At 39.9% G+C, this 10,040-nt stretch overlaps 1 protein-coding gene and 1 long non-coding RNA gene across 2 annotated transcripts in view; one reads left to right on the top strand and one right to left on the bottom strand.

The window, feature by feature from the left end:
• The window catches only part of Trdn (triadin), a 302,783-nt gene that overhangs the window by 290,147 nt on the left and 2,596 nt on the right, over positions 1-10,040 (bottom strand). The window lies entirely within an intron of this gene.
• LOC106149046 lies at positions 3,032-7,465 on the top strand. The gene is made up of 4 exons (XR_001234974.1): positions 3,032-3,147; positions 4,251-4,342; positions 4,617-4,738; positions 5,768-7,465. It is a non-coding gene; the product is annotated as an uncharacterized LOC106149046 (long non-coding RNA).

A 10,040-nucleotide genomic window follows, 5' to 3' on the forward strand; every position in this document is an offset into this window, starting at 1 on the left:
TTTTTGGTTTTTCTCCGGTACTGGGAACCGAACTCACGACCTTGCGCTTGCCAGGCAGGCGCTTTTGCCGCTGAGCTAAATCCCCAGCCCCCGACTGTACATTTTTATCACATGATGTAGTTCTGTGAAAGAAATACGTATTTTTGATAGATCAAGGAATATTAAAACTATAAAGAAGCAGACGGAATACATCAGTGTTCTTCATACGGGCCCCTCACTGGAGCAAACCTTTGCCAGAAGATGAACGGTTTCCTACAGTGGGACATTGCACAGCAGGAGGAATACCGCTACCTGCGGCCATGCTGAAAGCAGGTGCCTCCTGCAAAGAGTGCTGAGCAGTGCAGCAAAACCCAGAGCAGTCCATGGTGTGTTGTTCCATATACAGGAAGAACAAGCTTGGCAGAACTGAGCTTCATTGTCTCTCACACAAAGTTCATAGAACTACAAGGCAAAGCAAGAAAACTGTTACCTGCAAAGGTGGAATATTTTTCCCAAGTTGGAAACAACTAGAGGAAGGAGCCGGATTGAGAAGCAGCACCAGAGTGACAGCCCGTGTGGGCAGGCAGCTAGGGCTCGGCTTTCGAGGAGACCACGCTGTGCCCTGCCCAGCCGAGGGGCGGCTTATGTGGCTAGCAAGTGCGTTACTGCTCTCTCTACATGCTACCAAGTGTATGCGACTGATGTGCCTTTCGGGGTCTGTATTTTTCAAAGAAGTATTTAAAATGGGTTTTGAATAAAGAATCAAGATGTGTTACGACCATGTACCAACTCCCCGTAATCCGTGTAATCATGAAGTACTGCAAACCTTCACTAATAAAATTTAATTAAAATCACATTTTAAAAAAGCTATAGTGACTAGCAAGACTTCATGCAATGTGGGACGGAGGATGGATGACATCCCTTGAAGACCGAGTGGGATGGTGTTATCCAATGACCCTCAAATTTTCTAACTTGTTTCACATTTGTAGATAGAGTTCTGGTGCGTTTGGGACGCTGGGTCACTGTTACCTAATGACTTAACTTTCAGTGAGTTTCTGGGTGTTTTGAAGACACATTTGTCATTGTGGTAGTGCCACAGAAAGTTAAAGAACACTGGAACTACTCTAGATAGACAGAGCTTAACACGTCACAATATAAGGTGACCAGTAAGTCAGGAAATTTAGTCCACCCTCATGTCTGTTGTCTCACCTCTATAAAACAGCATCAGATGATTTTGCAAAGCACTGGCTTTCAGTTTACCCCTCAGGGCTGCTTCCACCTGTGCCTCTTCTCAAATTATGCTGCCACAATACTACGCTTCTAGCTCATTAGCTCAAGGGCATGGAAAGCCAGCCACCTCCTTTCACTGATGTTTCTCAAGGGGGAATTGTGTCACTGGCTTTAGCCTGCAAGTCTCCTTGCCCTACACTTCTTTCAACCCAGTATCTTTTTTTTTTCCTGTCTACTATATAATTATAAGTAGCAAATCAAGGCAGACAAATATAATTATATTTCATTCTAGGGCAAATAACTTTCTATTCATCAAATTAGATGGCCACACTTGATGTACTAACTCTAAATTGGTAATGGATTGGAGAATATTAAAATGACCTTCCCACCCATCTGAATCCCTTCTATCCACCTAAAAAGAATCTTGCATATAAAACTGGAAAATTGTTAAACTTAGAATTTCTTGTTGTTGAGTAATTTGATCCCAGCTCCTTCAAATTAGCCTGTAGCATCTATGATTACCTTTGCAGTATATTTTCTGGTGGTTCACTAGGGTGTAGTTTAGCATCGCTAAGAAAAGTGTCGGAGATCATCAGTGCAGTCAGATTTATAGAGATTACTATCTGCTATTAATTATCTTGAAATCACCAGGAAAGGCCATTACAAATTTTCCCATTCCAAATGCCAGTATGTCTCCTCTAGCTTTGTTCATAAAGGCCTAAGAACCAGGTGTTAATTTAGTGAAAAGATACAGAATAATTGTTTGATGAATTAACCCAGAACTTTGGAACTCTAGAGATGTTAATAAAACTTAATTTTTCATTTATGCTCTTTTCTTCTGTTTGGAAACATCCTTTTAATCTTTGCTTAAATTCTGTTTCTTTGTGACAATCTGTAATCCACCCCAGTTTTCGTTTTCCATCTTGGATTTGTTTCATGGTCATTTCTCATAATGACTTACTTGTTTATGTGTTTTTGTATTGATTCATTTCCTAATTGTTTCATATGTGTAAATGTTACATACTTTAAATGTGAATGATGAGAAATCAAGGAATCCACCTTACAATTTTTATCTATAATTGCATTTGTTTACATTGTAGAATTAAAACAATAACCAGCAAAAGCAATTACCAAAAATATATTTAAAAAATGTGTAAGTGAGTGGATATCTTTCCAGGTGTCAGCAATTTTGCTCCTATCTATCCAGGGGTAAAAGACAGAATGATGGAAAGGAAATAAAATTGCATGTCCCAAGTGCCTGGGTAAGGAAAGCCCATGTCATTCAAAAGCGGAACCCACAGCAAGTGACAGTTATAAGGAGCCTTGTAACCTACAAGGCATTTCAAATTCAAAGAAACTGGGCAAATACTGAGTGGATAAACATGTTCTGCCTAATTCAAGGGATAGCCAAAATTTCCTGGCAAGTGTCAGAACCATTACTTCTAACATAACTCTCAACGGCTGTGAAGAAGTCCCTAGAGAATTCTGCTACTGATTGCTTTAATCTACTCATTTCGGCTACGTTTAGTAATTTTCTGCTCGCCTCTTCTTTGACCCGTGCCTCTTCACCCTTGCGTGGATAAAAGGCTTTTCCTAACATCCTGAAAGCTCTTGCCTTTCTTCAAGGCTTAGTGCAGTGTTTCATAGGCTATGAAAACTGGATAACACCAGTTTTCATAGTGCTCAGAACAACACTGACAATTGTTTTTCTCCAACAGATGACTTTTCATTATTCAGCTGCAGAACAGGATTTAGGGGCCGCCTGTCCTGAGAGTGTCAGGCTGTAACGTCTCCATACACGGGAAATGGTGTCGCCTATGTGCACTCCGAACGGAGCAGCACACGTACTGGGAAGAGGCTCTGGAGGTCTGACCCGACGACAGCACTCATCCGCGGACTGAGAAGGAGGGACTGGCCGTAGCAAACAACCACTTTAACGTAAGTGGGCAGCTTCAGCCAGCCGGCTATCTCAACATTTTAGCAATAGAATCAACAAAGAGAGCGTATGTAGAGCAGGATTTCTGCCCACTGCTTGCCAGGCTAATGCTACATTTTGGTCCTCCTGAGACGCTGCCTACCTGCGGTCTGTCTTTCCTTCCCCTCCACACTGACCCAGCCTGCTCGTGCTCTCTGCGCTCCTTGACCAACGCCTCTCCTGATGGACATCAGGTGCACTGCGAAGGACCTGTCACAAGACTAGCACGTTCCTCGCTCCTGGAGGGACTTTCGACAGGTTTCAAGGTGTGCTCACGGAGCAGAAGACTGAAGAACACCGTGCGATTATTTTACTGCCGTCTGCATCACTCATATTTCCCAAACTGCAGTCACTTAGTTTTAAACCTGTCCGTCTTCCCTCCCACCCTTGCATTGCGCGCCCTCTGACTGCAGTTCAGTCCATCACGTTAGAGGCGGGCGGAGGCCTCGCGCAGTTCACCTTTGTGTTATTGTCGGGCACTCAACTGACACACAAAAAGTACTAAAATTTTAAATTCTAAGGAACTGCTGTCAGTACTCACTGCTTTATGAGTCTACATCTACACTGTTAATGCTGTCAGGTAGAAACTTGGGTTCTATTTCAGATAGAGGTATTTTGCCTTTCATTAAAAAATGACTACTATTTCTGCAGGTTTAAATTCACCAACTCGGCATTGTACCACGCTACGGCCACCTATGCATCCTGTCGTGCACCCGTTTTCCCTCAAGGCAATTACATATGTTAAATAAGAACCAGCGGGGGGGGGAGGTCTAGCATAATAACTCCAGTACTGAATATCAAAGAATTGCCCGTTTATATTTATCTTTTTGGTGCTGACGTCCTATCAAATCGTTTACCTCAAGCAGAAAGTTCTGCTAACCACGTGATGCTTTTATTTTAAAAGTCAACCATAACTTTTCCAGAGAAGCCCTGCTAAAAATATAATTTTGAAAGTCTAAGTAAATGGAAACCTGGTTCTTTTATCCTCTGACTCACCTGCACTCTTGACGCGACTAAAATAAAATGTGAAATACTAAGAGTTTCCACATCCTTTGTGTTTCCTCAGCTTTTCAGGAACCTGTGTCAGAGAGAAACACACAGCACGGGGCTGCAAAGACGGAAACCAGTTTGTCTCAATGCATTCCAGCCCTGCACAGTGTAAGTAAACCCCGCTTCCCTTATGAGGAGCAGGCTGCTGAATACAAATCATCTCAGTATTTTAGGTTAAAAGAGTTTGTCTTCAACTTGCTTGAGAGAGGACCACGCGTCAGCCCCTTCCCACAGATACCCACTGAGAAAATATCCAAATTGCATATATTTGATTGTAATATGGAAAGTGCACTGTGAAGTGGACTCTTCGGTTTAGGAGGAAAGAGCTCATTTACATACCAAAGCATCTCTTAAAATTGTAAATTCTGTGTGTCCTTGACAGCTTGACTTCGGGCGCAGAGATGTGAAGATGTTTGATGTGTAGAGAGCACAACTTGGAGAGAGCAGAGCAAGACTTTATTCTAAACACATTTGCCACGGACACTCACTCGGCTTCCTTTGAAGGTGGAAATTACTATCTCTTTGGACCAGGAAGTTCCCTTACCTTTGCACAGCCTCCCCTTGGGGCAGTGCATGTTTATGTGGCACTAACTAAGCACTGCCTATCAGAAAGTGTGCGTGCCACGCAATTACCCAGAGCAGGCAGCAAGTAAGGAGAGCAAAATTTTAACCTGAATGAATCTTCCCAGAACTTTAAGTCAGACAGAGCCTTATCTCCATACCTTTGGAATTATTCTGTGACATTAATATTCAGTTGCTAGATGAAGATTTTCTCCAATTGATTCTTTCAAAATATGTTATATTAGGGGCTGGGGATTTAGCTCAGTGTCACAGCACTTGCCTGGCAAGCGCACCGTCGTGGGTTCAATTCCCGGTACCGGAAAAAAACAAAACACAAAAAACAAAAAACAAAATATGTTATATTAGACAGTGTGCATATTTTTATACTAAGTACTCCCTAAAAGACTTCTTTTTATCTGAAGGAAGAAAAGAAAACAAAAATGTTTTAATACTGGCTTTGAACTCCAACTAAACAGACCCATAAAACAAAAGGCTGAACTGGAAAATCATAACCAGTTATGCATTATCTTTTCAAAGTGATATATTCAACTTAAAGGTCGACGTTGATGTTTTTAAAATTGGTTAGTTGCCTGCTTTATATTTCTTTAATATTAAATATTGTTAGCTGATTAAAAAATGTATGCAAACAGCACGGGAGGCTTTATATCTCTAAAGATTCCTGAGCCTTTAGAATAATAGCTCAATAGTCTCCATTCATCTTTATGTTGTAAAAATAGCATAATTTTGAAATTACAGTAAAAATGAAGACCAAATATAAGCAGGTAAAAATTAAGCATCACTTAAACAGATAAACAGCACATTTTCCGTGGGTACTGTATGCTGGTAAAGTGGGGAATAAAAAAAATCGCTCTTATAAATAGTAACAAAGGCTGCAAGAAAAAGCTTCCAAATGGAATGAACTCGGCTAGGGCTGACACACAAAGATATATTTTCTCATCATTTTCCTTACAGATTTTGCATCACGGATGCCTTGCAGACAGATCTTTTGCAAATAGGATGGGAATCCAGAGACAGAGGAAAACAGGTGGGAGGGGAAGAGAAAGGGGATAAAAAAATGTGTTAAGTCCATGTGCTTACCCCAAAGATGCATGCCAGCATTATGTACTGCAAATATATACTAATAAACTAAAATCTTTAAAAAAAAAAACTTAATTTGCCCAGTAACAGGCTTCTGTAAAAACTTGAAAGAAATTCCTTTTTATCATATTGTTCTCAATTAATGAAGTTTTATCCACTAATTTGTGCCTCCCACTGTAAGCCAACTCATTCTTTCCAGACCCTGTATAGAAAAGAATTGGAACCCAGGCTGGAACCAAGGTCTATGACTCATAATCCACTCACTTTGTTTCCACTGCCTTGTCTGCTGTGTCACATTTATATTTGAGGGAAGGCAAGAATGCAGAAATTGGAGGCAGTCTCCTCCCACTGCTGGCACTTGTAAGGCAATTGTCTTTAGTACTTTTTAAATGTTGCCCTGTCTAAGTTCTGCATAAATCCTTCCCCGTGATTTTCAACAAATCATACATCACTGTTTCTCACAATCTGCTTTCCTATCTTTATCTAAATTCAACTTAAGTGTAGTAAAGAAGACTGAGAAGTTTTGGACTCAGATGGATCAGGCTTCTGTGAAACCTTATTTTTTAGTTTTTATGATATTTTAAAAAGATATTTATCCAAGAACTTGTTGTTTAATACCTTGCCAATAAATACAAGTTTTGGCACAGCACTTTTTAAAATTATTTTTTTGCATTATACTGGCTGTTTAGGTTTTTAAATTTTATTGGGATTTTGCAGGCACTACCTTAAAAGCAACTCTTGGTAACTAACATCACCAGTAAATTTGAAAAATGAAATAGAACAAACCTCTGGATTGCAGCTTATAATGGATATATTTTTAAAATAAGGATTTCTTAGTGTGTTCTTGCAAATATCAACTATATTTCAGTACCCTTTTAATATAGACATCTTTGGTTTGCATCATTAACAACGGATTGTTCAATTTAAGGGATAATTTGCACTCTCAAATAAAATCGGTGGCCAATGGACTGACCAACCTAGGTATTTCATGAAAAGTAAATGCTAATTAAACCATCAATTCACTTTTTAAAAAACCATTGTTATGGAAACCCTTGAATATTCACAATACTAGACTGAATATTATAATGGAACCTCGTGTTCCCATCATTGGCCCCAGTCTGGCCCCACTCACATCATCTACTTTCCCCTCTGGCATATCATTTAGGATGCAAGTATCTTATCTCACCCATATGTGTCTGGGTAGGTATCTTCAAGTAGTAAGTAGTTTTAAAAGAAAGCCACAGTATGGTCATCCCACTAAAAATAGAGTGACAATTGGTTAATGTCATGAAACATGTAGAGTGTGTCAAATTTCCAATGATTTCATCAGAATTGTTTTAGGGTTGTTTCCCTCATGGCACAATAATGTCACACATTGTGACAGGTTGCCCTTTCTAATGCTTCATTTCATCTATAGTTTACCTTGACCTCTCTTTCTGTTCATATTTCTTGCAAAAACTAAATTTCTCATCCTATAGCAGTTCCCTAGCCTGGATTCTTATACATTTTTCTTATCCATTTTTTGCAAATGGGAGGTTGATTTATTTTCCTTTCTTTACTTTTATTTTTCCTTATTTCCTATTCCTTTCTCTTTCTCTCTTTCTCTTTCTCTCTCTTTCTTTCTTTCTTTCTTTCTTTCTTTCTTTCTTTCTTTCTTTCTTTCTCTCTGTGTCTCTTTCTCTCTTTCTCTAGGATAATGTGGATTGAACCCAAGTCATCTGCACTGAGCTACATTCTCAGCTCTTCTTTTCTTCTTTCTTTCTTTCTTTCTTTCTTTCTTTCTTTCTTTCTTTCTTTCTTTCTTTCTTTCTTTCTCTTTCTCTTATTTTATTCACAAATCAGTGCTTGCTATCATTCTATCGGTTGGCTGTGATCTGACAATGCTATAACTTTTTCTGGCTTTTATGCTTTTATCCATGGATGTTTGTTCTGCCTTCAGATATTATATGATGAAAAATTCTAGTCTTCTTAAGCAAGTCGAGCACAAAGCTTTTCATTTACTATACCTCTCACTAGCATGGTTCTTCTCTTCTGAATTGAAACCCCACTTTCAATTTTAAAATGTGTTTCTGGAACTAAAAACTATCTTCATGTGGTATATTGTTTTGTCCTTGTTATTGCTGTTTGATCAGGAGAATGGAAGCCACATCTCAGAAGTGATTAGGCCTAGAAGGTAGTGGTACATCCTCCCCAGATCCAAACCCAGCTGTGGAAGATGGTGCTGTTCCCTCACTCAAGTTCACTATGTTTTTCTTTTGTTTTTGGTTTTTCTCCAGTACCGGCAACCGAACTCACGACCTTGCGCTTGCCAGGCAGGCGCTTTGCCACTGAGCTAAATCCCCAGCCACCTCACTATGTTTTTCTGACAGTATAATTGGTGTTCCTACTAGTTAAGCAGACTAGGTGTGAATTCTTGATCTTTTTCTCTTGAAAGGTCATGGGCTACAGAGTCTTCAGGACATCGACGATAGCACAGTGTCTAAACTTATTGTTTTTGCTCCAAACTTTGAATACCAAATCCTCTATTATATGAGCTACCCCTAACTGCAAGGAAAGAACTTTATATACATGCCAATAACCCTGCATAACCTTGAAGTTAATTAGTTAAAAAGCTGAGACTTTGACATAGGTCCACACATTTGAATCTATTATATAAAAATCAGATTTTCTTATATTTTGAAAGCTCTTATATCCAGAGAACACAATTACATCAATATTATTCTAAACATAATATGACTGTACGTTTGTTAACAGGCAATTTGAAAACTACGTATTTTATCAACTTTTAAGACATTCTCAATCATCTTTTCACAAGGCTATTAGGAATTAGTCCACTGTTTCTTTATCCAAATTACTCAAAAGATATTTTTACACAGTAATGCATGCCGTCAGGGAGGTGGCACAAGATGGCACCCCTGTCAGTGAGGTGCGACGCATGGACCTTGGAACGGGACGCTTACTCTGGCACTCACGTAGGAATAACGGGGCTTCTGGAAGGAAGTGGAGGGATATTTATAGCTCTGAACTGGAGCGCAGTTTGAGTCTAGTCCAGAATGGGGCCTGATCTAACATACCCCAAGGTAGCATGGGCCTGGTGCATGCACTCAAAACCTACTGAAATGATACCAAGCTCACTCTAGACCTCATACAGCGAAAGGACATATTCAGTCTGATGCTGTGGTCAGACCTGGAGGTGACTCCTAGCTATACCATGTGCAGCTGTGAGAATTCAGCCATGAAATATGTCTTAACCTCGCAAACCTCAGCTTCCTATCTTCTCCATAGTAAGAACAAGAGGATCTCTTGTAGTTGTGAGGATTAAATGAGCATGTAATAAGCTCGACACAGAGCTTGATATATTATATCTTTGGAATAGATGTAAGTTATAATTATTTTATTAATAGATCATGTCCCAAGTCAAAATTGCTCTTTCCAAAAAATCCTTTGGAAGCTAGGCGTGGTGGCACGAAGTTGAAATCCCAGCACTTGGGAGGCTGAGGCAGGAGGATCATTGTGAGTTTGAGGCCAGCCTGGGCTACAAAGTGAGCTCAAGGCCAGCCTGAACTGCATAGCAAGACCCTGTCTCAAAAAGACAAAAAAAGAATCCTTTGGAGTTCAAAGTTTTCTTAGTTCTAATTAACCTATTGCTCTCTACCTGAAATGCAAGTACTTATGTAGCATTATTGCCTTTCTTCTATCAATTGAAGTTATCCAGATTGGAATGTGCAAGGAAAATCTAAATGAAGAATTTAGTATGCTTTGTAGACACGCAAGAGCTGAACAAGTACTGAGTTTAAACCACAAAAGATACACATCATACCCCACGATCTCCTCTGATTACCAAAGCCTGGACTTCCCAGAAATACAGAGCACTCCATCTCTGCAACATGCAGATCTTGCTTTTCTTTTGCTCCTACAAACTGCTGTTGTTTCTCATCATAAATGAATGGGAAGGGTGATCTGTGGATGGCCTAGGGCTATTGATAGAGGGATATGGTATTTACACTTCAGTTATGTGTCTAAAACTGGTTGCTAAAGAAATATAGCAGGTGAGGGGCTGGGGATTTAGCTCAGCGGCAAAAGCGCCTGCCTGGCAAGCGCAAGGTCGTGAGTTCGGTTCCCGGTACCGGAGAAAAACCAAAAAAAA

Source organism: Chinchilla lanigera, unplaced genomic scaffold (genome assembly GCF_000276665.1).
Source record: "Chinchilla lanigera isolate Chin_1 unplaced genomic scaffold, ChiLan1.0 scaffold00035, whole genome shotgun sequence".
Taxonomy (NCBI): Eukaryota; Metazoa; Chordata; class Mammalia; order Rodentia; family Chinchillidae; genus Chinchilla; species Chinchilla lanigera.